This window comes from Chlorocebus sabaeus, chromosome 10 (genome assembly GCF_047675955.1).
Source record: "Chlorocebus sabaeus isolate Y175 chromosome 10, mChlSab1.0.hap1, whole genome shotgun sequence".
NCBI lineage: Eukaryota > Metazoa > Chordata > Mammalia > Primates > Cercopithecidae > Chlorocebus > Chlorocebus sabaeus.
In genome coordinates, this window is record NC_132913.1 from 112,565,952 (window position 1) to 112,593,488 (window position 27,537).

Below are 27,537 nucleotides of genomic sequence, written 5' to 3' on the forward strand. Positions count from 1 at the left end.
AATATAATTGAAATTTCATTTTACATGTTTTTTCATTCATAAAGGCCTGCTAAACAGGAAGCAGGTAGTTTCCTTTCTCTGGGGAAAAAAATCCCTGATAATTATTAAAAACTTTCAACTACAGGTCAGCTTCACTAAAGAAGGGTTAACTGTGTTTTTCCCTTCAGGTGTCAGAAAAACAACACTGAATTTTTAGTCCCTTTGAAACCTGAGCTTCTTCTGAAGCATTCCTCTTTCCATGGCTAAGGCTGCTTTGTTTAATTCCTCTGCTACAGCTCTCTGTCATCAGTGAAAACTGTAGGTTTTTAAGGTTTCTTTAAGCTGGATTTTCAGTGCGTCTGGAGGTTGATGCCAAGGATGTAAGTTCAGATTGAGTTATCCAAAAAACTACCTATTCACTACTCTACAATTTAATTTGTTCCTTCCTTTATTCACTGAACTAACATTATGTCAGGAATAGTTGAGGAGTGGTAAACCAGCAAGATACGGTCCAAGTCCATAGTCATTGATCTTATATGTTGACTAGGTGTTTTACACACTTTATTTAATACTCACTGTAACTGTGACAGGTATGTACAGATATTATTGTTTCCAACTTGCAGTTCAGACAGATGAGGCTCAGTGAGATATAATAACCTATTCTACATCCCGTAGCCAACACCATAGCCTGGATTTGAATCCAAGTTATTTGAGATCTTTGTTTAATTTTTAATATAGCCCACCAGTGTTTCTATACTTGGTCCATAATTATTGCTGATAATTAGGCTGAGACTATGTCACACATTTCTCTGAAAAGTCTATTTTTCTCATTCTCCATTATTATATTAATGAGGAAGCTACTATTCGATCATTTTAGAGAGAACTAATATAGGTTGTCTATACTAGTCTCCATTTTCAGAAAGGATAGTAACAATGGTAATATATGTTTAGAAGAAAATCAGCTTGTATCAATCAACCAGTCAATGATTATTTTTTAATACTTGTACTAAATATTTTGGTGGAAGCTGGATATACAATAGCGAAAGAAACAAGGTATGTGTATTGGTTCTTTCTCATGCTGCTAATAAAGACATATCCAAGGCTGGATAATTTATAATGGAAAAAGGTTTAATGGACTCACAGTTCCACATGGCTGGGAAAGCTTCAAAATCATGGCAGAAGGCAAAGGAAGAAGAGCAAGACACGTCTTACATGGAGGCAGACAAGAGAACATGTCGGGGGAACTCCCCTTTATGAAACCATCAGATTTCATGAGACTTATTCACAATGATGAGAACAGCACTGGAAAGATCCGCCCCCATGATTCAAGTATCTCCCACCATGTTCCTCCCACAACATGTGGGAATTACGGGAGCTACAATTTAAGATGAGATTTGTGTGGGGACACAGCCAAACCATATCAGTATGTTTCTATCCTGCTGTAGCTTATATATTTGGGGGAGGATTGCATTACACAAATAAATGCCTAATTATTTATATGAGCACATTCAGACAAGTGCTATAGTGGATACGCATAGAAGACTGTGATAGCCAAGAGATATTTTTCTGAATGTGAAAGGGCAGTTGGAAGAAAGAAGATTTACCTATGTAGATACTGTGGTTGGGGCATTCACTCTTATACCAAGAAAAGAGCCAGCATGAGTTGGTGGAACAAGCTTATGAATAGTTGTGGTAGATGGTTTCTGGTTTGTATCAGTGCAATGATTTGCTGATGCAAATAATTTGGAAAAATCATTTCATTGTAAGTTCTATGAGGCAGGAGCTTCATCTCTGTTGGTCACTACTCTGTCCCCAGTACCTAGAACATTGTGTGGCACATTAGAGATGCACAATAAATATTTGCTGAGAGAATGTTCACAATTTAACCGATGATTATTGGGATCCTTTTGCTGGTCACAGGGCCAGCTCTCCATTCAATAATTCATAAATGAGGAAGTTGTATTAGATATCCTGTTCCTGGTACTTGCTTCTTTGTCCTGATATTATTCTCCTGTGCTTCTCTTACTTCATTCTGTATTGCAGGAGGCTAACGTGTAAAATTACATTTTCCAAGCTCCTTTGCCAACTAACTTCTGGTTAGATTTGGCAGATGGGGAATTCTGGTAGAAAACTGGAGATCAGGAGAGAGCAATCAGCATATAGCTCCCCTTTATTTCTACTCAGCATGGCTTCTGTGACTGTCGTTGATATACTTTGGTTGTTCTAACCCCACCAGACAGCTGTTGGATTAAACATTATCCCCTTTCTCTGTCCCTGTGGCCTTAAGGGCAAAGCAGCTATCTGCAGCTGCCATACTCTGGGTTTTCTTACCCTCTTCTGTTTGCCTGTTCAGCTCTTTATACACCTACAGAAATGGTTTCACATATGAAAGTTGTTCTACTGAACTGCTAATATAAATATCCTACTTTCCCTACTGGAGCCTGGCTCCTTCCTGCTAAGACTTCTTCCAGTTTCCAAATCCAGTGACTCCAAACCTGACTTCTCATTTGTAATGCCTCAAAAAGAGCAATTATGAGATTGCCAATGCTCAATAGGGTTATGTCATCCCAAAACAGTGAATTCTTCATATTTTTGTCTCTTACTATTAGGACAATGATAAAAACAGTCTATTATTGTTAGAACAATAATAAAATATGTAAATCTTACATAAATGTAATCTTTGAATGCTTGAGATCTGATTACTCAATTATGAAACCTCTTTCAACAAAAGGAGGCTTTGGTATAAAGTTATTTTGTAAACTATGCATTACATGTTTGGAACTGATACTGATGCACCATTTGAAAAATTAGTCAAGATTTGGTCACAACTGTTTCTACTAGAGAGAAACAAAATAAAAGACATGAGGATTTCATTGTCCAAGAGTATGTTTGGAAACTAGGTTTTAAGATACTGAAATTTACCCTTATCTTTCAAGTATAGTGAAATATACAATATACATGCATTTTTAACTACTGCTAGAATAGTAGATTTATGTATGCTGTGAAGAGAATCAAAATGAACAATTTATCTGAATTTCATTTTAAACTCAGTAGAAGCAATTCTTCTACCTTAATCTCCCTCTCCTGTGGGATCACTTACAGCTGATGACAGATGATTACCACCAAATGGCTAGATGCATGTGGTATTACATAGTGAAACCCTTACATGGCTGAACCATCATTGTCATCAAACTGGACAATTGATGAAACCATGACTCAAAGCTAGAAGTCTACTACAACTCCTTTGGTAAACGTACTTTTAAGAGTAGTTCTCTTTGCTCACCTCTGTTCATAAATGCAAGTATCACTTTGCACTTGTACATGTTTCCAAAGAATCAACAAGTAATTAAAAAAGCATTCTTTGTCCAGTGTTGCTATTCGCAGTGGCATTTCTCAAGCTGGAATTCCCTCAGGCAGTGAAATTTAACACCACAGTTGCATGTAGAGGAAATAGCCGTACACTTCTCTTCCTTTCAACTGTTACCTGACAACTTCGTGTAAAAGACCACGGACAGTGAAACCTAAAATGTGCAGTTGTGGGTCACAGATTTTTGTTCTGTCTGTGTCAGCCTCATTTTTTTTTGTTGAAGAGACAGTGAGGATGGTTTGCATTAGCTATCCCAGAAAAAGACTGGACCATACACACCAGGATCTGTACATACACCTCAATGAGGTGACAGTGGACATCAGGATTGTCTTGTGGTTTCTTGAGGAGACTCCTGCAGGATTCTTGTGGAGTCATTTGGGAGGGTTAGGGCTCATTGTGAAACATCCTCCTGTGTTGAGATAATGACTGCACAGATTATAGATATGTTCAAAGTCTCTAAAGACTCTGTATTATAAAAATAATCTCAATACATATGCTTGATTTTAAATTGTGTCATTGAACTTTTATTACAGGAATGTTCAAACCCTCACAAAAGTAGAGAGGATGGAATGAGTTGCCACCATTGCAATAATTAAGAGCATTTTGCCAATCTTGTTTCATCTTTCTTAACTTTTCTTTTTGTCAGTTTTGGTGTTTTGTAAGGCAAGTTTCAAGTGTCATATAATATAATGAGTAAATCACTATGTTTCATTTACAGAGATCTCCTTAAAAAGTACCTAAGTTTTCTACCAGTATCATACCTAACAAAGTAGTATTTTAGTATCTACTAGTACATGATCCATCTCAAATTCCTCCAGATGTCTCAAAAATATTATTTAATAGTTGTATATTTGAATTAAGGTCTTATCAAGGTCTTCATACTACATTTACCTGAGAGGTCTCTTAAGTGTCTTTTAGTTTATAAGAAGAGGTCTCCCTTCTCATTTATTGATGACATTTATTTGTTGAAGAAACCATATTATTTGTCCTAGATTATGAATTTGACTGATTGCATTTTCCTGGTGCTATTTATCCTCTTTTAACTATTAGTTATATCTGGAAGCTTGATTAGATTCAGGAGAAACTTTGGGGAGGAAGAATACTCTCTGGGTTGTTCTGTGTACTTCCTGTTGCATCATGTCAAGGGAAGCAATAGGCACATTTGGAGAGTATGTTAATTCTCTCAGTAGGATTAGTGTTGGCAAATGGCTCCACTTACGAAGATTCCCTTCACACTTCTCCCTAAAATTTATATCAGTAATTGTCTAGATCTATTATTTAACTATTTAACTAAATGGTGGATTTTCTAAATCTATCTTTTTTTCAGCATTTATCAGGTGATATTCTCACATACTGGAAAACTTTTCTTTGTTAACTACTTGGTTGTTGAAATGGAATTCAATAATGTGGTCAGAATAAACACTTGCCCCTTTCTCCTTTCTCACTAAGCATCAGAATGACAGTAGCATGCTGGTAGCCTCCAAAGATGACCAATGAAGATTTTGTTTCTCCTTTATTGTCTTTGTATCGTTATTACCTCATGGATTTTTAGTTATTTGATGTGTTCCAATTTATTGCAATTATTTTTCTCCCACATACACAAACTGTCCCATCTTTAGCCAGAGGAAGCCCCTTCAAGTTGGCTTTTATCTCCTTTTGAAATAATACCAATAGTTTTCAAAGGTATGCATATGCTTTCTGTTCCAATTAATTGTACCAAGCTCATCTTATACATTTCCTATTCCATATGTGCAATCAACTAGTAATTCAAGGAACCCCGATTCCTTTACCAGAAACGGCATCTAGAGAATAAATCTGGGGCAAAAGGAGCGCTCATTGTCACTGGGTTGTCATTGCTTCCAGATTTTTTAGCCAACAGAGAGAGGAAACATATATTTTACAAAACAAAAATAAGCCTTAAGCGAACACTGATATTTCCAATACCGCTTGTGAACCAGAAGAGTTCATTCAACACCTTTTACACCAGTATCTTTTTTCTCCTTTATGAATAGCCCTAGTGCCTACTAACATCAGTGTAATTGTACTAGACTCTGTATAAACCACCACACCTGTGCACATTTGACTTTATTTTTGTGTGGAGCAGCCTCAGGAACTGCTTTAACTTTGCCCGTGGTCCAGCATGAGTCAGGTTCATGTTGCCTTCACTGCCGCAAGACCAAGGGTCTCATTGGACAGGATGGTTGCTTGACTCCCCTTTCACTTGTAGTTTATATCCTGGCCACGTTTTCTCTCTTGTTGGTCTTGTTTCTCCATTGTCCTGTCCCAGGGCTTCCTGGTTGCAGCTGAGGGATCCTGCAGGATTTGCACATCCCCATGTAAATTAGGGAGGATTAGCTTCCCCTGAATTACTTTGGCCACTGAGACATGAAGAACAAATGCTTATCCCTTCCTTTCACACTATCCAAAGATTCAGTAGTTTCATGATACTTTCATAAATATACTCTGTAAAACCAAAAATTCAATGTATTCTAAAGCTTCAACCAGCTTTGCAATATATTTTCATAATAGTGTTGGCTCTTCCTCCTTTCTATCCTTACTTCCTTCCTCCCTCGTGCTCGAGTCCCTAGAATTGCACTCCCCAATAAAATGTTTAGAGACATTTTTTTGCCTTAGGATTTGTTTCCTAGGGAACTCAGTCTAAAACAATTTATCAATTGCTTAATCCTGCAAAATATGTACAATAATTTCAAAATAACAATACCCAAATCACTCCTAACAGAAACTATTGAAATATCTGTTTGCAATTCCTTCTGTCCCCGAATATAACCCACAAGGGGTGAATAGTCAAAATATGTTCTTCAGCTTAATTTGAAAGAATTCTCCTTTGTATTTTTTTAAAATTTTGTTTTATTTTTAAAAATTTACAAGTAATAATTGTATGTATTCATGGGATACATAGTGATGTTTTGAGACATATGATGTGTGGTGATCAGATCAGAGTGATTAGCATATCTATAATCTCAAACGTTTGTCATTTCTTTGTGTTGGGAATATTCAATATCCTCCTTTGAGCTATTTAAAACTATATATTATTGCTAACTACAGTCATCTTTCAGTGGTATAGAACACTAGAACTTACTGAGCCTATCTTACCAGAATTCTGTATCCTTTAGCAAATGTCTCCCTATCCCTCCCTTTCCTCTATCCTTTCCAGCCTCGAGTATCTCTGTTGTACTTTTCCAAAGGAAGAAAATCATTTTATCAGAGAGACATCTACACCTCCATGGTAACTGCAGCACTATTAACAATAGCCAAGATATGGAATCAAACTAGGTGTCCAACAGATGAATGAATAAAGAAAATGTGATATATATACACTATGGAACACTATTCAGCCGCAAAAAAGAATGAAATCTTGTCATTCGAGACAACATGAATGGAACTGGAGGACATTATGTTAAGTGAAATAAGCCAAGTACAGAAAGTTAAATATCACATGTTCTCATTCATATGTGGAAGCTCAAATAGTTGATCTCATAGAAGTGAAAAGTAGAACAGAGGATACTGGAAGCTGGGAACAGTAGGAGGAAAAGAAAGGATAGAAAGAGAATTGAAACAATTCTTCTTTATGTAGTCAAGGCACCATTTGGATATTAAGTTAGTTTGATTTGATTTGTTTTACATTTAAATTTTTTTTTAAATTATGAAACATGTTTACACTGTTACCCTATCAAACTATGAAAGGAGATGTATTCAGAGGAGTCATGCACGTTTCCGCCCCATTCTCTCACCCACCTTCTTTTTTTTTGACAGAGTCTCACTCTGTCGCCCAGGCTAGAGTGCAGTGGTGCCATGCACGATCTCGGCTCACTGCAACGTCTGCCTCCTGGGTGCAAGTGGTTCTTGTGCCTCAGCCTTGGGAGTAGCTGGGATTACGGGTGTGAGTCACAACCAGCCAATTTTTGTATTTTTGGTAGAGACGGGGTTTCGCCATGTTGGCCAAGCTCGTCTCTAACTCCTGGTCTCAAGTGATCCACCCACCTCAGCCTCCCAAAGTGTTGGGATTACAGGCGTGAGCCACTGCAGCCGGCTTTCCTTCCCTTTAGTAGTGGCTTTTTCTTTGTTTTGTTTTGGCTTATTCTTTCATATTTTTCCAGTCTTTTGCTATCGCAAATAGTACTTCTATGGACACAATCTAAGTTTTTATATACACTGATTTCTTGGCAAAACATAACGATGGAGATAAACATAGTGAGTGGCTACCTGAATTTTTTACTCATCCACTCAGTCACATCCTATAGTTTACTGAGGACAAATTGGCACATGAAATTCCTTGCGAAAACATTGTTGAGTGAAAAAAGCAAGTTGGATAAGTATCTATCTATCTATGTATGTATCTATGTGTGTATCCATGTATCTATCTATCTATCTATCTATCTATCTATCTATCTATCTATCTATCCATCCATCCATCCATCCATCCATCCATCCATCCATCCATCCATCCATCCTGTCTATCTATCTAGAGATGTCACAACAGGGTGACATCTCAGAACAGGAAAAAAGGGACTAGAATAGACAATAATGATTGAAAAGGAATTGAAAATATATATGTATCTTGTTGTGTAATAAAATAATATAATAAAGAGGCTGGGGCCACAGTCAGAAACCCCATTTTCTAATTATCAGAATGATTTGAGTAGGGTGTTTTCATGTCTGAGAAATGCAATTGAGGAATCTGTTGATTTGTTAAGTGGTTTTCCAAAATTGGTGTATATTTATGATGCAACATTTGCTTATAAAAAAACACAGTAAAATTATACCTCTACCATTATTGCTATGTATTAATGTCTCCTGTATTCAGATAAAGAACAAAAGAGAACTCTGAAGTGTAGAAGAGTTGTGGTAGGAGTGGCAGAATTGTGAATGACTTTTTTTTTTTTTTTTTTTTGAGATGGAGCCTCACACTGTCGCCTGTGCTGGAGTGCAGTGGCATGGTCGTGGCTCACTGCAACCTCCACCTCCCAGGTTCAAGTGATTCTCCTGCCTTAGCCTCCTGAGTAGCTGGGACTACAGGTGCCTATCACCATGTCCAGTTTTATACTAAAATATGTATTGTAGTATTTTTAATAGAGATGGGGTTTCACTATGTTGGCCAGGCTGCTCTCAAACTTCTGACCTTGCGATTCAGCTGCATCGGCCTCCCAAAGTGCTGGGATTACAGGCGTGAGCCACCGCACCTGACAGTGAATGACTTTTAATGCCCTTTCTTTTTTTCAGTTAATGCAACAGTTGAACAAGAACATTTTAAAATAAATGCAGATGTCCAATCTCTTGCTCCCTTGAAAGTCACCCAAACTAAAGAAAATAAGAAATATAAGTACATACTTCATTTGTCAATGAAACTAGGGTATTGATAAATATGCTCACAGTATATGAGTAAAGAAGTAAAATTGAAGCATGATAAAAATCAGACTAATTATCAACAGAAAAGGAAAAAATTATGTAATGAAGGGTTGGAGAACTAGTGAGAATTAAGCTTATTTGTCTCCCCAAACCAAAAACGTTCTGTAATTGTGGTCACTGTGTATTGTAGAAGATGAGAGTAAAGTAAGAAAATGTGTTACAGAATGGATGGAGTGTGTGACACGACTTAGTTGGATATTTAAATAAATAAATAAATCAAAACAAAGAAGACAATTTCTGAACTGAAAAAAATTGATAATACTAAGAACTTATTATGTAGCAAGGACCATTTTAAGAATTTACTTGATTTAACTCAATTAATCCTCATGTAATCTTATGAGGTATGCAGCATTGCTATCTCCATTTTCTATGTATAAATAGCTTGTTCTATTTTACTGCTGAATAGTATTAAATTGTTTAGATGTATCACAGTTTGTTAATCCATTCACCAGCTGTTTCCAGTTTGGGGCTATCATGAATAAAACTGCTCTAAATATTTACATATGCAGCTCTACAGATCTACATTGATTTAAAAATCCTCGTTGAGGTTTCAAGATCCCAAAAAGGAAAGGAATTCTGGAGAGAAAGTGAAAGGACTTTTAATTAGAAGTCTAGATTTATTTTTTAAGTCCTATTAAGATAATTTTTCTGTAGAAATAGATTTAATGCATAGAGCAACAGAAAAGAGCCGTAAAGAGAAATACAGATGTGTAGGAAATTGTTACATGAAGAGAAAGCATAGAAACCAGTGGAGAGAGTGCATGAAATGTAAGTATTTGGTTTGACGCAAGCAGTCGTTTTTGTTGCAACAGTAAAAAGAAAAATATTATAAATAAAACCACTGTAAACATCTCCATAGAGGTTTTTCTGTGAATACGAGTTTTTACTTTCTGTAGGTAAATTTTTAGGAGCATTGAATTTTATGGTAGCTATATGTTTAACTTTATAAGAAATTGACAAACTATTTTTGAAAGTGGCTGTACCATCCGCATTTGCTGCGGTTATGTAGGAGAACTGGGGCTCTCTTTCCTCACCAGGACTTGTTATTGATGGTTTTTCTGCTTTTTGTTTTCTTTTTTGCCATTTCAGTAAGCAAATAGTGATATTTTTTCGTGGTTATAATTTGCATTTGCCTGATGATCAATGATGTCGACTCTATTTTCATGGTCACATTTATTTACCATCTGTGTGTTTTCTTTAGTGAAGTAATTCGAATTTTTGTCCATTTTAAAAATTGAGTTGTTTTTTTTTATTACATTTTGGGACTACTTCATGTCGTCTATATAGAAGTACTTTTTCAGATATTTGTCTTTTCTTGTTTTATGGCTTGTCTTTTTATTCTCTAAACTGTCTTTCTCAGAGCAGAGGTTTTTGAGTATGCTAAAGTCCAATTTATCAATGTTTTCTTTATGAGTCATGGTTTTTGGTATCATATTGAAGCAATCTTTGCCTAATCCATGATTCAAAATATTTTCCACGTTTGTACATTTTAAGTTTTACATTTCAATCTATGATCCGTTTTGAGTTACTTTTCTACAATGCATGAAATATGCATTTTTCTGCATATGGATATCCAATTGTACCTACACTATTTGTTGGGAAGACTATGCTTCTTTCATTAAATTCTTCCATTAAATTTCCTCTTTGTCAAAATAAATTGACTCTATATGCCTAGATTCTATTTCTGGATTCCTTCTTCTGCTCCAAGAATCTCTGTGCCTAGCCTTTTATTATTACACTGTCTGACAGGATGAGTCTTCTGATGTTCTTTTAAAAAAAAGTTTTAGCCATTCTTGTTTTTTTTGCCATTTCATAAAAAATTTAGAATCAGGCTGGATGCGGTGACTCACGCCTGTAATCCCAGCACCTCGGGAGGATAAGGCAGACGGATCACGAGGTCAAGAGACCGAGACCATCCTGGCCAACATGGTGAAAGCCCGTCTCTCCTAAAAATAACAAAAATTAGCTGGGCGTGGTGGCACACACCTGTAATCCCAGCTACTCAGGAGGCTGAGGCAGGAGAATCGCTTGAACCTGGGAGGCAGAGGTTGCAGTGAGCCGAGATTGTCACCTCACAACGTCTAAAACACACACACACACACCGCCCCCCCCCCCCCCCCACAAATTAGAATCTGGCTTCTGAATTTACAAAAGAAGACTTACAATTTTGATTGGATTTACAGTGATTCTATAATTAATTTGCGGAAAACTGACAGTGATATTGGAGTCTCTATTACTAGACTTTTTTTCTTTCCTCCGTCACTTGTAGTTGTCAGCGTAGAGATCCTACATAATTTTTGTTAAGTTTACTTTGTGTTTTTGATATCATTGCAAATGTAACTTTAAAATTAAAGTTACTGTACTTCTTAGTCTCCTTTTCCCTTCCTACTTTTATTTCTATTTTTTATTAGCAGGTAGTGTGAATCTCTGTCCCTGTTGAAATGCATATTCATTTTCTTGTTAGTACATAGGAAACAGTGACTGCTGTTATAGAAAAGTATTATTTTGATTTTGCATGCTTTCTGTTCTGTCATAATCACCTATTCCCAGAGTTGCTTTGAAATTATGGATAATTCAAGTGAGCTTACTAATCAGATTTCCAGTTTCTGGCTCACTTCCTTGACTTTCCTCATAAGCATATTCTATACCCTCATCCCTCTGTTCAAGTCTTCAGGCACTTGTCTGCCTCATCTCTGGCACATCCTTGCCTAGTCCCAGCCAAGGACACTGCTTCCTGCGTTACAGAGAAAGTGGACCCTTTCAGGCATACGTTGCCTTGAATATCAGCCTCTCCTTTCACAAATTGATTCCTATTTACATTGTTTCTTCCTTATCATTTCAGATTTAAAAAATGCCACCTCACCAGTCCCATCTCTTGAATTTCTCTGAGCAGGACTTTGTGGTTTATTTCTGCACCCTTAGGGTCCATCCTTATACTCACGGCATGTTAGGTAGTCAGTAATTTAATGGAATGAATGAGTGAACACCAGGCAGTGTTAGCAGAATACTAGACATGAACAATCAATAGTACAATGAAGATTAAAATTTATTTTGACTTATAATCAGATATATTAAAGTAGTTCTTAAACAGAGTGTTGCAGGTACTTAAATCAAATGAGCAAATTGTATTTGATATTGAAATCATAATTCCACAAACAACTTTCTGTCCCCAGGTACCCTCTGATCTCAAGTAAATGGGATTTCTATGCCTTCAAATCAATTACAGAGAGATCTAGGGCATTGTTTTATTTTTCATAGGACTAAGATTAATTTATGAAAATGTGGTTTAGAGATACTTTCAAATGTGATTGATGATTTTGATTTCCACTGGTATTGCTATGAAATCACATGGAATTAAATTGGTCACATTAAATTACCTAACATTTGTGTATGCATAATAATGTTTTAAAAATTGAATCATGTTCCTATGTTGAGAAAGGGAATTCTTAAGATGTATTTAAAATTTATTCAACTGATGCTAGTGAACTAGAAAATTTTCTGCATTACATTGTTTTTCAAGATGAAAATAGCTTCACTAAATTATATTATAAAATAATGTTTATAAAAAATCAAATGCATTCATAAATGAATTGGATAATTCAGAAAAGTGATTATGAGTAACCATAGATGATCACTATTACTGTTTCTGTATACAGTCTGCATGCATTTTTGAATATGTTTTACAAAAGCGGATTCATACTATTTTGTAAATTTCATTTTATTAAAACAATGTGCTATGAGCAGCTTTCCATGCTAATAAGGGTAATTCCACATCCTCACTTTTAATGGCTCCAAAGCATTCAATTGGTGAAAGCACAAAAAAAAAAAAAAACAACCAATTTCTTGTGATTGGACCATAAAGTTTTAAAGATTATGCCACCGATCTAAAAATGCTGTGTAAAATATCAAAATGTTTTTATTTTTCTACACATTTGATTATTTTATAAGGATAAATACCTAAAAGTAGAATTACACATTCAAAGGACATATACATTTTTAAGGATCTATATCTATGTGAAGTGTGTGTGTGTGTGTGTGTGTGTGTGTGTGTGTGTAGCCCAAGTATGGTGATTTCATCCAACTGATTGGTCAAGTCAAAGAATGACATATCATGTATTTTAGGCCAATGAACATAAGGGAAGTTGGCTGGGGCATCTTAAAATTGTTTTTTCACTACGAAAACTATTTATGAACTAGAACTTTTCTTTGGTCTCTAGTCGCCAGTGTTGATGTCTGAAACTATGATAGCTTTAGGTTCATGTGGAAGCCAGCCAGCGAGAAAAGACATACTCTCCAAGAATGGCACAGTAATAAGGTTGGCAAGATCCTGATGATGGCAATAAGCCAGTGAATCCACCAATCCTCGGCTCACCTTGCCTCCATAGTTTTGTTATTTATTTAATTTATCATTTTATCATAAATTTACCTTTATCATAAGGCAGAATTCTCAAAGTGAGAATATGAGGCATTCTTCAGACCCTTTTAGAAAGTCAATGAATTCAAAACTATTTTCAAATTATTCTATGAAAATATTTGTCCTTTTCTCTCTCATTCTTCAGCTTACACAGGGGAGTTTTTCAGAGGCTAGGTGATATGTAATTTGGCAACAGATTGAATACAAAAGCACATATGAGAATCTGGCCATCTTCTATAAACCAGACATTAAAAGATTAGTAAAAATGTAAAATGATTCCACTTTTCTCATTAAGGTTTTGGAAAAATTTTTGAAGAATGGATCATTTATGTTAACATGTGATGGATTTATTTTGTTATTTTAAAATGAATTCGGTTCATGAGGAAGGCTTATATACTCTTAAAAATATATTATTTTTATTTCTGGTATAGTAAATACTAATAGAAAAAATCCAAATAAACAAAAGCTTTTAGAAACCTCAAACATTTTTAAGAATGTGTGGGGGCCTGGCATGGTGGCTCACGCCTGTAATCCCAGCACTTTGGGAGGCCGAGGCGGGCGGATCACGAGGTCAGGAGATGGAGACCATCCTGGCTAACATGGTAAAATCCTGTCTCTACTAACAATACAAAAAATTAGCCGGGCGTGGTGGTGGGCGCCTGTAGTCCCAGCCACTCCGGAGGCTGAAGCAGGAGAACCGTGTGAACCCAGGAGGCGGAGCTTGCAGTGAGGCGAGATCACGCCACTGCCTGAGTGACAGAGCGAGACTCCCATCTTAACCAAAAAAAAAAAAAAAAAAAAGAATTTGTGGGATTGTCTTGGTTTGTTTAGGCTACCATAACCAAATGCCGTAAGCTAGGTTGCTATAAACAACAGAATTCATCTCACAGTTCTGGAGTCTGAAGTCCGAGGTCAAACCTTTGTGAAATTTGGAACCACTTTCTGGTTCATAGATGACACTTTCCTGCTGTGTCTTCACATGGTGGAAGGGGCAAGGCAGTTCTCTGGGTTCCCTTTTAAAAAGTCATTAATCCCATTCATTAGGGCTCTACCCTCATGACCTAATCAATTCTCAGAGGCCCCATCTCCAAATACACATTGGACATTAGGTTTCAACCTATGAATTTTAGGGGGACATAAACCTTCAGACTACAGCAGGGATCCTGAGACAAAAGTTTTTGAGAACCACTGACCTAAACCAATGTCATTTCATTGTCTTTTGGCAGTGAATAAGACAACATTGTTGTTGTTTTTTACAATAAACAATGTTATTATTTGACGATTAATAATTATTTTTGAGGGAGGTAGTGGTGATAAGGCCGATCTAACACTTTTGCCAGAATGATTTTAGAATTTTAATTTATCCTTAAAGGATATTAACTAGCTCAGAAATGTTTCCATGGTGTAAAATGACTAAGCATATTTTTCTCTGTCTTTTCTTCATTTTTTCCCATTAATTTTGTATGAGATACAGAGATCCCTTTCATCTACAAACGTTTCTTTTTTCCTTTCAAAGTTTTCTCTTTTTTCTTTTAACTTGCTGCCTGTCACCTTTTATTGACTCTTGAGTCTTTCTCTACATTTTCTCTTCTCTTTTCTCGTATCATTGTTTTCCTCTGCTCTGTTTCATCTTCGTTCTGGGAAAATTGCTTGTCTGGTCTCTACAATATTGATTACATTTAAAACAGCATGTATTCTGCTTCAATTTAGTTTGCCATTCCTACAATTTGTTTTTAGTATTCTCAAAATATTTCTTTATCCTTTCCGTCTATTTAATCATGCTATCTTGTTTTCTTTCCTGTCCCTTGGATTTTTTTTTTTTTTTTTTTTCTTGTAAGGACAATTTCTTGTGGTATTCTGTGGAGGAGATCAACTTCTAATGGATTGTTCAGTGCCATTGTTACTTTTTTTTTTTTTTAACAGCATTTTTCCTCTAGATCCCTATTTTCTTAACATGCCCCATTTTCACCTTACTGTCATGAAACAGAGAAAAATCCTTATAGATTTGTGTCTGAGAGATCAAGGAGCTTGCACATACGTGGCTCCTTTTCTCCTGAGAATGTGATTTTTATCTGCTTCTCAGTTTATAGCTGGAACTATGGGGAGGCTGGTGCACTTACCTTTACTGCTAATAAAACCACAATAACATTTACTTCTGCCCTGAATAGTGGTCCTCTTTTATTTCCATAGTGTAGCCCTCTGGAACTCTGGGAAGCGTCCTCTATTCTAGAACATTCTAGAGACATTCCCTGTGGTCAGTGACACCCCCACACCCAAGCATTTCACCTTTAGGGGTGACTGCAACACTTATTTTTCTTTTGCTCTCTACTCCAAACTTTGGAGGAAACCTTGGTACTCTGTTGACAATACAGTTTGTGAGTATAGCATGCCTTATTATTTCCTTGAAGTTTTCCTACAGAAATCACCTTTAACACTGAAGTACCCTCCTCAATGGTATCACATTACCAAGATGTTTTTACTTTCTTGGGTAAATATTTATCCCTGAATGATATCAATATTGAAATTGTTTAGGCTTAGTTACTTTCATGATGCCCATCTTTAAGTGTATAAAATTCCAAAAAAAAAAAATCTCCTAAGTGATTAGGCAAGAAAGTAGCAACTTTTACTGCTAATAAGTTTAGTACTGGAAAGTTATAGCACTAATTTCTTTGTCCTGCCCAAGTCTCTTTCTAGGTGTATTTATTGTTTTACATGTATTATTTTTAGATCTTCACATGATTCAATCTGAATAGTCGATGTTCAAATAATTTTAATTCAATAAAATAGCTAATTTAAAACTTATGTTTTAAACACAAGCATTAAAGGTTAAGAACGATATCACTTTTTTTGGTCAAAATAATGATTTGACTTCAGTGCAAAAACTAATTTCATTGCTGACAACTTGGTTTTTTTCTAGGAAAATTTCTCCTTGCTATATTAATATGGAATAAGATTAGTTCAGAGAAAAGTGTTAGTGTGGAAGATCTTTTGAAAGATGTCTTAATAGCACCATCGACTTCTGGATAAAGAAGAGAGTGAATTTCAAAGAATAATTGGTAGGCTCTACTATGCTAGTATTAGAGTGTCCTTGGGGCACTCTTTTTTTTTCACCTTGTTTTCTTTCTAAAGAGGCACAAAATATCCAGTAAATTGAAGATTACCTTTTATTCTTTAATTTGTTGGATATTTTATCCACTGTGTAGATTGTTACACGGTAAGAAATGTAGAAGATGCAAAAAAAAAATAATAATGTAAAGCTTGTTCAGTTTGGAAGTTTGATCAGTTACTATCATATCTAGCATTTCTCATGCACATTCATGGTCATTCTACTGATGGTGTTATATTGCATGTGTGGAATCTCTGCAAACTGAATCAGCTTCAACAACTCCCTGATGAACTCTTAGTGAAAAGAGTCAGACTCCATGACCCACAGACCCCCAAAGACATACTACAGGACTCAAGTTTTAAATGTGAAATGTGTGTTTGCAGCAAAAATTCAATGCCAACTTGTTAAATGTTGAGAAAAGACTGTTACATCAAACCTTTATTAAAGTGGTATCTCAGAAGTGAATGTGTAGGACTATAGGGAATTTAGAATAATACCATCCATCACCTCAAGCATTTGTCATTTCTTTGTGTTAAGAACACTCTAGTTCCACCCCCTTAGTATTTTTAAATATTCAATAAATTATAGTTGACTACAGTCACCCCATTGTACTATCAAATAGCAAATCTTATTCATTCTATCTAACTATATTTTTACACCCATTAACCATCCCCACTTTTCCCCTGCTCCTGGGTACCCTTCCCAGCCTCTGGTAAACATCATTCTAATCTGTATCTACATGAGTTCAGTTGTTTTAATTTTTAGCTCCCCCATATCAATGAGAACATGCAAAACTTATCTATGTGCCTGGCTGATTTTACTCAACTTCATGTCCTTGAGTTCCATCCATGTTGTTGCAAATGAGAGAATTTTATTCTTTTGTATGGTTGAATATTCTATTGTGCATATGTGCCACATTTTATTTATCCATTCATCTGTTGATGGACGATTAGGCTACTGTAAATCATTAACCTTTGAAAAACAATATTTAAATAAACACCAATGAGGCTTAAAAATCAATTTAATTTTAGTTTCTTACTTTGGAACTAACTCAAGCTATTTTTTTGAAATTTAAATTTACTAACGCTTTATTTAACTAAAATACCCTAAAATTTTCCTGAAGTTGGGGATTATCTTTCTTTTTAATATGAAAATGATGTCTCACTCTGGTATAAATATAAGAAATTCAGTGTCCTTTCAACTATTGTTGGAAAACTTCAGAGGTTGCTTTCACATCGTGTTTGTGGCCTGTCAAGCTGAAAGTTGTATTCCCAGGTGCTCTTGTTCTCCCTGGTAGCATCTGGCCATCTCATTGCTGTATCTTCCTGGTGATCGGTGATCTAGTCTTCTCTGGACTCCTCTCCCTGTCCCCGTAACTACCTTTCTTTAAACCCTAAGGTTACATTAATGTAAGACCACCATGAAATTAGTGGATGATTAGCCTTTACTGACTACCAGAGGTTGGTAAGGGGCAAGGCATTATACTATCGAATGGGAAAATCAGTAAAATTAGATATCAAACACCATTGTTTCTGAAATCCAACAGCTGAACTTTATCGCAGAAAGACCATTAATTTAATCTGTCTCCACCCCCTTGGCCAAGGGCCTCCTTCTGGTCACTGGGGCAGGCCCTCATTCAGAGCTGCCCTTTTCTGTTTCATCTACTCGCTTCTTTCAGTGCCCAGGACTCCTGACCCTCCAGCCCACTCACAGGAAGACGCCAAATCATTTTTACAAATGATTTCAAATTAACAGCTTGAGTACAAAAGGATACTCTTCCCCTTTTCTTTAAACTTCATCCTACAGAGCGGTTTAGCCATCTCTGTTCTCACTTCTGCATTCCAGGTTTGGCTGCAGCCCCTGCTTTCGATAGCCACAGTGCCTGTTCCCTGGAAAACCCTCTCTGTCCTCTGAATGCAGAAATGGTAGCTGTCAGCATGTGCACGTGCATGCACACACACACATGCATATTCTCCATTTGGATTCATGTCACTTGTTACATTTTGTGGACTATGTGCTTTCAATACGCTACATGCTTTCATATTATTTAACCGTCCTCTTATAAGTGTTATGCATTGAAAACAGATTAATAAAGAAAAATCATTAACAGTTTGGAAAATTTGAGCATCTTTCCCGATAATAAACCTCTTACATGTGAGAGCCCAGAACTAATTTTGCTCAGTCTGATGCCACGCCTGTGCCCTGCTGCTATACTAAACTGTATCTCATGATTTTTTTCCTGTAGAATGGTGAAAAGATAGAGTAATGCCCAATAAAGTACAATGTCACAGGCACTGAATGTTCTTAATAAATAAAACAATTGTGACTTTGTTTTCAAAATGTCTGTATGAACTTATAGAAATACATGGTTGGAATTTCTACCCACGTACAGGAACATTTCTGTTTCAAAGGCTGTTGAAATCTGATATCTGTCACATCTGTGATCCAGAAGTCCCTAAGTCCTGAGATTATCCAACAGTGGTACAAATGACATAGACGTTTCATTGTTTACGAAATGCTCAGTATAAGTTCTGGCAGTGAGTGCCAGATTTGGGGAGACTGTATGTCATGGTGCCTCTCCCAAACTGCCAAAAATATGACAGCTATTAATTCTCAGTACCCCTGAGAAGCAAGCAATTTACAATATAGAAGTCAAACTCAAAAAGGAAATGTTCAGGATCTAGGGGTGGTTAAAACTCAAGTCTGTTAGGTGAGCCAAATTTAATTTTTGACTCCTGCTAAGATTGGGAGAATTCTGCTTGTGTCATCCCTCTGGAATTCAACACTATACCCTGTGTTACAATCACAATGGCCTTATGGAACACTATGTCATCATCTGCAGAAATATACAAATGCTGGATCTTAAATTATTTACTATAATGTGTTCAGAATATTAACTATAATTGCTTCAAGTCTACTGAGTTTGAATATAAATTGCAGTTTTTTTGGATAATAAATTTTGTACTCGCATAAGATAGTAGATGTCTAAAATATATAATGCAACATGAGAAGAATAAATTAATAACTTTTCAATCTAATTTTTAATAGATCTCCAGATAATCTTGTTAGAGCTTAAATTTTTCTGTTTGGTCAACTACACAAGGAGAAACTAGGGGGAAAATGTCCTGTGGAATAGTGGAAAATTCATTAAAATTCTCTGAATAATTTACTCATAGACACAACTTTTCATAGCATAATGGTGAAATCAGCACTTACCGATATAATCCCATGATAACTCAATTAAAATTTTTTGACTCAGTTAAAAATTTTCCTAATTAACATCTGCTAGAAAATGTAAAACACAAAAATTAATAATTGCCTGAGTTCTGAAGTATGCACTTAGTTGCACACACATTCCTACTGGCATGTGTGTGTGTGTGTGTGTGTGTGTGTGTGTATGTGTTAGAATGGGTTGGTATACTGAATCATAAAGCAATAACAAGAATTGCTTTCTCATCTGGTCTGGCATATGAGAAAACCACGAAACAATGCATGCACTGACCCTGCAGGTGTGCGGGCTGCACCATAACAAAGAAACATTATTCCCTGGACTCTTTCTAGTGCTATCATCATTTGTGCTGAGACACAAAGAAGTAAACAAATGCCAAATGCTGGCTTTGCTTCTGTGCTTCTCTCACTGGGGAGTTTGAATTGGGTCAGAGAGGAGTCAAATGGGAGGGGGTTTGTAGGCCAATTTTAGCTGTCAGCTGATATACTGAAAAGAAGGAAAAGAGAAAATAAGTAGAAACAGTGGTTCAAGGTTATGATAAATAAATAGCTAGAAATTTCTTTTAAAATTTATTTTCTATGTAAATTGGATTGCTTTAATAATAATGACTGGGAAGCCAAGGGTGCGATTTTTCTTTTTATTGTAAGGAAGCTTTGTTTTGAGTTCTGCTGCCTGTGAGCCGTTCATATTTCAGATGTGGTTGGCAACCCCATGGGCTTTATTGCCTCATTTGAAAAGTTAAGAACAGCAGCCTCACTTCCCTCAAGATTCTCTCTTCTAGAGTGGTGAACCCAATGGAATGTCAATTGAAATGGTTAAATTTAATCATTTAATTTAATTCTATATTAGGCCATCTGGTTAGCCAAATTTAGTATTTCATTGCTGAGAAGCTAAGAAGATATGAGGGCCATCGTGATATAGCTTGATTACAGTTTTGCAGATACCTTGAATGGTGCCATTGATTTTATAGATGTTTATGTTTAGCTTCTGTATTCTATTCTGTTTAAAGAATCCTGGAGATTATAAACTACAAACACTCTTGTAGTATATAAATTACATTTTTAGGTATTACTCTTCAGTGGCTACAAATAAGGTCATAGTTTTGATAATATTCAAATCATGAAAACTAGAGGCCACATATGACCTCAAGAAATCTTCACCCTTCATAATGCCAACAAGATACTTCTATGAGTTTCTTAGGGGCTGTCTTACATGTGTGTAACTCCATCCCTGTTACTCCATCATATTTCCTTGTTACATTGTAGGTCATCCACAGTTCCTCCCAACCTCAGCATAATCAACCCAGCAGTTGAAAGGGTAGCCAGGGAGTAACCCTTGAATTGTCTTGTCCCCTCACTCCCAGTTCAATCCACCACTAATTCCTATTGACTCCTGTACTCCTATCTCTATTATTTTAACCATTTCAGCACGCTTTAGTCAACTCCCAGCAGCTGGTGTCTGCCTCTCTAAGCCTGAAGTCTTCATTCCATAGAAGGCCACTCTGCCCGGACTTGAAGTAGTTACAAATCCTGAGAAATGAACTCCTCCTAGCCCCCAACCAATATCCTCAATCAAGGAGGCTCAGGACTTGTGTATAAATGCTTCAAATCCCTGATACCTCCAGTAGAATAATTCTGAAATGTGTGTTTTCCAGAGTTTCTCATGAGAGTAAGCTCTGGTTACCTACTGTAGTAGCTGGCTTGATAACACAACATTACTGACTGACTTCCTTTCCTTGTCTTACTTCCCCTCTCATCTAAGAGTATGTCTGTGCCTCCCAAATAAAATACTTACACTTGAATCTTTGTCTTAGAGTATACTTTTGGGCCAACACAAACTAGAAAATCCTCACACTCAAGAAAGATCCCTAATTCATTTTCCCATTCGATCTTTTCTGCTATCCCTTTGGTCATTGCTCTAACAGGAACAAGAATCTCCAAAATATTAATATCTGCTTAAACGTCCTTGCCTCTCTGAAGTTTTCTAAAAGTCATTGTGTTCAGAGCTGGCTGTGTAGGTCTTACTATAACAACATTCACCCATTCCATTTCTTCACGTTTTTCAAAGTGCCCACCTATGAGTGCCTAAAAAGTTGATGAAAAGAGAGTTCTCAAAGAGCGAAGAAGAGGATTCTTCTGTTCAGGTCAGGCATGGCTCAGGCCAAGTTTATCCTTGGAGTATTAATCTGAATGTTCTAGTTAGTCAATGATATCAGTTACAGATAATGAAATTTGCCTCCTCCTTTCCAATATGTATAGGATTATTCTATTTTCTAATTGCAGAGGTCAGTCTTTAATTAATTCCAAATATTCTCCAGGAGTACCTGAACAAAAATACTTCTACTCTTTCAACATTTAGGTCTGAAACCCACCTTTTATTGCTTGCTATTATATATAAAATATAGAAGAGAATAAAAATCATCTCAAAGATGAATCCAGCTATATATGTTCTACTAAGGAATGTTACTAAGAAAATTGTTTTTAATATACATATGTAAGTAAACATATGTATTAGTCCATTTTCATGCTACTGATAGAAGACATACCTGAGACTGGGTAATTTATAAAGAAAAAGAGGTTTAATGGACTTACAGTTCCACGTGGCTGGGGCGACCTCACAGTCATGGTGGAAGGTGAAAGGCATGTTTTACGTGGTGGCAGACAAGAGAGAAATGTGAGCCAAGTGAAAGGGGAAACCCCTTATAAAATCATCACATCTCGTGAGACTTATTCACTACCACGAGAATAGTATGGGGGAAACTGCCACCATGATTCAGTTATCTCCCACTGGGTCCCTCCCACAACATGTGGGAATTTGGGGAGCTACAATTTAAGATGAGATTTGGGTGAGGACACAATCAAACCATACATATATGTCATATACACACACACACAAGGGATAAGTCCAAGTTGGTCATGTTGTATTTTTCATTTAATTCTCTGTGTCATTATTCAATTCTTCGGACAGTGGTTTCAGGCTTTACTTAACAATTGAGGAGGGGACTTCAGGAGACACTTTGGTGGGAAAATAATCACCTGGGGAAGTTGGGACTTTGTCCACAATACTCCTTCAGTTGAAGTTTCTCTGTTGCCTATATTTGCAGTTTTATATTGAGAACATCTACAAAATATTTGAAAACTTGTTCTTTTTTATGGGAGAAGCACTTTGTTGTCTACGTGAAAGCTATTTGCCAAACCCATTTCTCCTTGATACCAGAGCCCCGATTTTTTACAGGGATTGCTAGGCAATGTTCACAGACAAAAAAGATGAATCAAATTGGTCTAAACTAATTGGGGTACTCTCAGCCTACTTTTCTAGTCACTAGGGTTTGTACAAATGAACAGTGCAGTTATTGACAATGAGATATAGAGGGGCATCTTCTGAGATTCTTCTGGGAGACATTTTCTGTGCTGAGACAAAGAGGAATTTGCAAGGAGAGAGTCTGTTCCCACCTTCCAGTTTTGGATATATCTGAGTGTGGAATGCTGAAGAGCTGGTGTGGTCATCTTCTTAAAACTAAGTAAAGGCCTAGAGAAGCAACTGAAAGTTTATGACTTCTCTAATTTTTTTAATGGACCCTGAAACTACCTATTTCTGACTCTGTCTTATATGAAATGTTAATCTGCTTCTATTGTTTAATTTAGTTTAATCAGGAAAACAAAAGTAGTCTAAATGATACATTTGCTAAGAAATCAGTTTTAAATACCTGCCCTAGGCCACTTCTTTTTCTTAGCATATAAGCATCCAAGATAAGCAATTGCTCTACAAGATTGCTACTTAAACAAGAGTCTTGGCTGGGCGCAGTGGTTCACACCTGTAATCCCAGCACTTTGGGAGGCCGAGGCGGGCACATTATGAGGTCAGGAGATCAAGACCATCCTGGCCAACGTAGTGAAACTCCGTTTCTACTAAAAATACAAACAGATTAGCTGGGTGTAGTGGCATGTGCCTGTAATCCCAGCTACTCAGGAGGCCAAGGCAGGAGAATTGACAGACTCCCTCTCAAAAAAAAAAAAAAAAAAAAAAAAAAAAAGTTGTCTCTGCAAATGATTGCTCCAGTTGTTCTATCAGGAGACATATATTTGTACTCCCTTTGTTCTCTAATGAAGAAAACACAACAAATTATTTTCACACACATATACTGAAATGTAGTGTGCCACAAAAACCGCATTGGCTAGTAAACCTCAGCAAAGTTTCACTTAACAGGGGATAGTTAAACATAGTTGGCACATTTTTCAGGTCATCCTCATTCTGTTGTTCACATTTGCTAATTTTGCATTTTTGGTAGGTACTATTATTTGTGTTACATCACAATTCTCAAAGAGGAATCAATATATAAAACTAATCATTGAAGTATAAAAGCAGAGGTGAAAATAGTAGCTATGACTAAAAATTATGTTATATACAGCAAAGGTAGGGGGAGTCGTTTTGGAATGAAACTGTTTCACCTCACATCATGATCATGTGAGTCAGATTCTCATAAGGAACACACAACCAAGATCCCTCGGATGTGCAGTTCATAATAGGGTTCACGCTCTTACAAGAATCTAATGCCGTTGCTGATCTGACAGGAGGCGGAGCTCAGGCAGTAATGCTCACTGACCTGCAGCTTACCCCCTTCTGTACCATACCAGTCCACGGCCAGAGGTTCAGGGACCCCTGATATACAGAGTGACCAGGACCCCAGTGAGTCTGTACCTGCTGTGATGAGTGAACATGCAAGTGTGAAGACCTTGCACAAGCAACTGAGAAAGAAAAAGCAAACTAGTGAAACGTGGAAGATTTGCACACTCCTTCCATTTCTCCTAATCACCATTGTTCTCTCTAGTATGAACTTGGTCAAGCAGTGGCATGAGTTCCATAAAACTACATAGTGACCTCTCTGGCAAATCTATTACAATTGTCCAGATCGAGCCAAAAAATGATTAATTACTTAATTAACTTATTTTTGTTAAGAGAGAAAGAGCCAAAAGGTCAAATGACATTTAAGGTTTCATTTCTCCTTGCAAAACCAAGCACAAGTCATATGATTGTCCAGAAGCTGATACAACTGCCTTCAAAGTTAACAACAAATACGCTTAGAGAGAAAATGGCCCTGTTGGGCAGTGTGCAGTGGAATGGTGACTGCAGTCACCTGTGTATACCAGCAGGTTCCCCTTTTGTGGTGCACCAAATCGTCAGTTGGCAGAGAATGCCTTTCCTCTTGGCAAATGCCGACTACATATACGAGCAAGAAGGGCTCTGTGAATTTTTTTCCCCCAGAACAATTCTGATATTCTGTACGAGGTGCACTGGCATCAGTTTCACCTAGCTGTGAGTGCCAAGCCACACACTTTATTTGCAGAGCACCCTTGGCAGTCAGTAATATATGACTTCGTCTTGAGTTAGTGTTGAGGAAAGTGGACAACTGTGGACAGGATCGACCTGTAGTCACAATGCACTGCGTGATAAAAGCGTACTTTGTTCCATTGAAATTCACTACATATTAAGGAGAAGGAGCATGATAGGAATTTATAGCACTGGATGAAGCATAATTATTTTTTGGCACTAATATTACAAGTAAAATCCATTTCTATGATTTCAAGCGGCAAATCTCCATTCCGAACTTGTAATCTTGAATAGCATGAATAGTGTGTAGGAGGCATGCAGGGAATATATATCACTTTTTTAAATAGCAAGTCTAAGTGCCTGAAATTATAACACAAATGGCTTTGACTCTTTTCTAATGCTGAGTGATTTTGTTTTCACTTGTTAGAGAAAGACTCAGTGGCACATAGGTGTAAGTAAACTGCCTGCAAACAGATCTACAGAAAATAACAATATTTTACAGAATCCAGTTAAACCCAAGAATGGATTAATAATCCAATCACTGCTATTCACAGATTGAAACATTCATCCTCCCACTTTTGGGCCGTGTTCTGTTCACAGGGCAGACTGTATGGTAAGGAGCTGTTCAGAGTAAAGTCTTCAGAGTCCATCATAGTACCTACGATAAAGTGTTTCTGTGAAGATTAAATAAGCTTATACATGTGAAGTGCTTAGAAATTTCCCCAAATCAATGATATTAGCTCTTTTTAATATTGTTACTGTACCTAGTTCGGGCACGGTGGCTCATGCCTGTAATCCCAGCACTTTGGGAGGCTGAGGCGGGCAGATCATGAGGTCAGGAGATCGAGACCATCCTGGCTAACACGGTGAAACCTTGTCTCTACTAAAAAATCCAAAAGTTAGCCGGGCATGGTGGCAGGTGCCTACAGTCCCTGCTACTAGGGAGGCTGAGGTAGGAGAATGGCGTGAACCCAGGAGGCGGAGCTTGCAGTGAGCCCAGATAGCACCGCTGCACTCCACCCTGGGCGACAGAGCGAGACTCCATCTCAATAATAATAATAACAATAATAATAATAATAATAACAATACACACACATATATATATACACGTTACCTATTCAGACAGGGAAAAGAACATAGTTTTCAGTGAAAAATTCCTTCTTCATTTTAGAGGCTTCATTCAATCCAAATACTCCAAGCTGTTTTAGAGCCACCAAACTTTTGTGTTTTGTGGTGTTTTTTGTTTTTTGTTTTCTGAGACAGAGTCCTGTTCTGTCGCCCAGGCTGGAGTGCAGCGGCACAATTGCAGCTCACTGCAACCTCTGCCTCCTGAGTTCAAGTGGTTCTCATGCCTCAGCCTGCTGAATAGCCAGGATTACGGGTGCGTGCCACCACACTAAGCTAATTTTTGTATTTTTTAGTAGAGATGGGGTTTCACCGTATCAGCCAGCCTGGTCTCAAGCTCCTGGCCTCATGTGATCTGCTACTGCCTCGGCCTTCCAAAATGCTGGGATTACAGATTGAACCACTATGCCTGGATGAACCACTAAACTGTTGTTGCATGTTCTGATAACCTAATTAAGAGGCAAGGTTTTCTAATGAGATAGAAGAAATAAAGTGTAAAACAAGAAAAAGAGAAAGAACGAATTGACCTATGACTCATGCTGTATATTTTGACATATGTTATAAACACTTAGAAGTCCACAGGTCAGGCAGGTGTATGGCTAATTTGGCCCATGCCCCTTCCCTTGATCATAGAACCTGGCTAATTTCTCTTGATTGGCTTTCTAATGTCTGGAACTGCAGAGCCTCTATCTCCTATTCTCTATTCAGTACAATCCAACTTAGAGAATCGACTCATGTTTTGGATCACCTGTTAAGATTATTCTCAGCAGGAAATATTTCTCCTGAGTGAATAATAATAGAAAGAGGAGAGAATGATTATTTTTGCTTCCCCCAGTGAGTATTTTTAGACACATGGAAAGTATTTAAAGTTTTTTTAAATATTAAAAAGCTTGCCAGATCCCCCTCTCTGTGAAAGATGATTCCCTATTCAGAGAGAAGAGGAATGGTGTGTGTGTGAAGGAACAGCCTGATTAGATTTAAGGAAATAATAATTTGTGATATGAAATGTACTTTCTAGGTCACTTTCCAGAAATCATTATTACTGGTAGGAGATTATTACAGAATCCAAGGAACACAAAACTCAAAATTTCCCCCTTACCTAAAAAAGAGTGAAAGAAAGAATTGCTGTAAACTTGCATTATGCGAGCTAGGGAATAATAAGAAACTGATGGTTTCCTCCCTACCCTATGGGGTGCCTAAGCTCTGGACAGCGGTTATTTCCATTTGATTGCTTGGTTTTGCTTTTGCTTTTTTTTTTTTTTTTTTTTTCAAGTAGACCCAGCAGTTCTTTTCCCAAATCTCTATAGATAGAATATTTTTATTTTTAATAAGTCCAATTCACAGGATAAAAAAGGGAGAGAATAGAAAATCACCAACACAGTACACTAATTGCCTGCTTTTTACTCTGTATAATTTAAGTGTGGGAGAAAGAAACATAAATCCAGAAGAATTGGGGCAGAGCATAATCATGGTGGAAATAGATCTAAAATGTAAAGAAAATAAATGACACTAGAAGCAGCAGCATAAGCTTTATAATGTGTAGGTACACTGTGGTAGCCAGG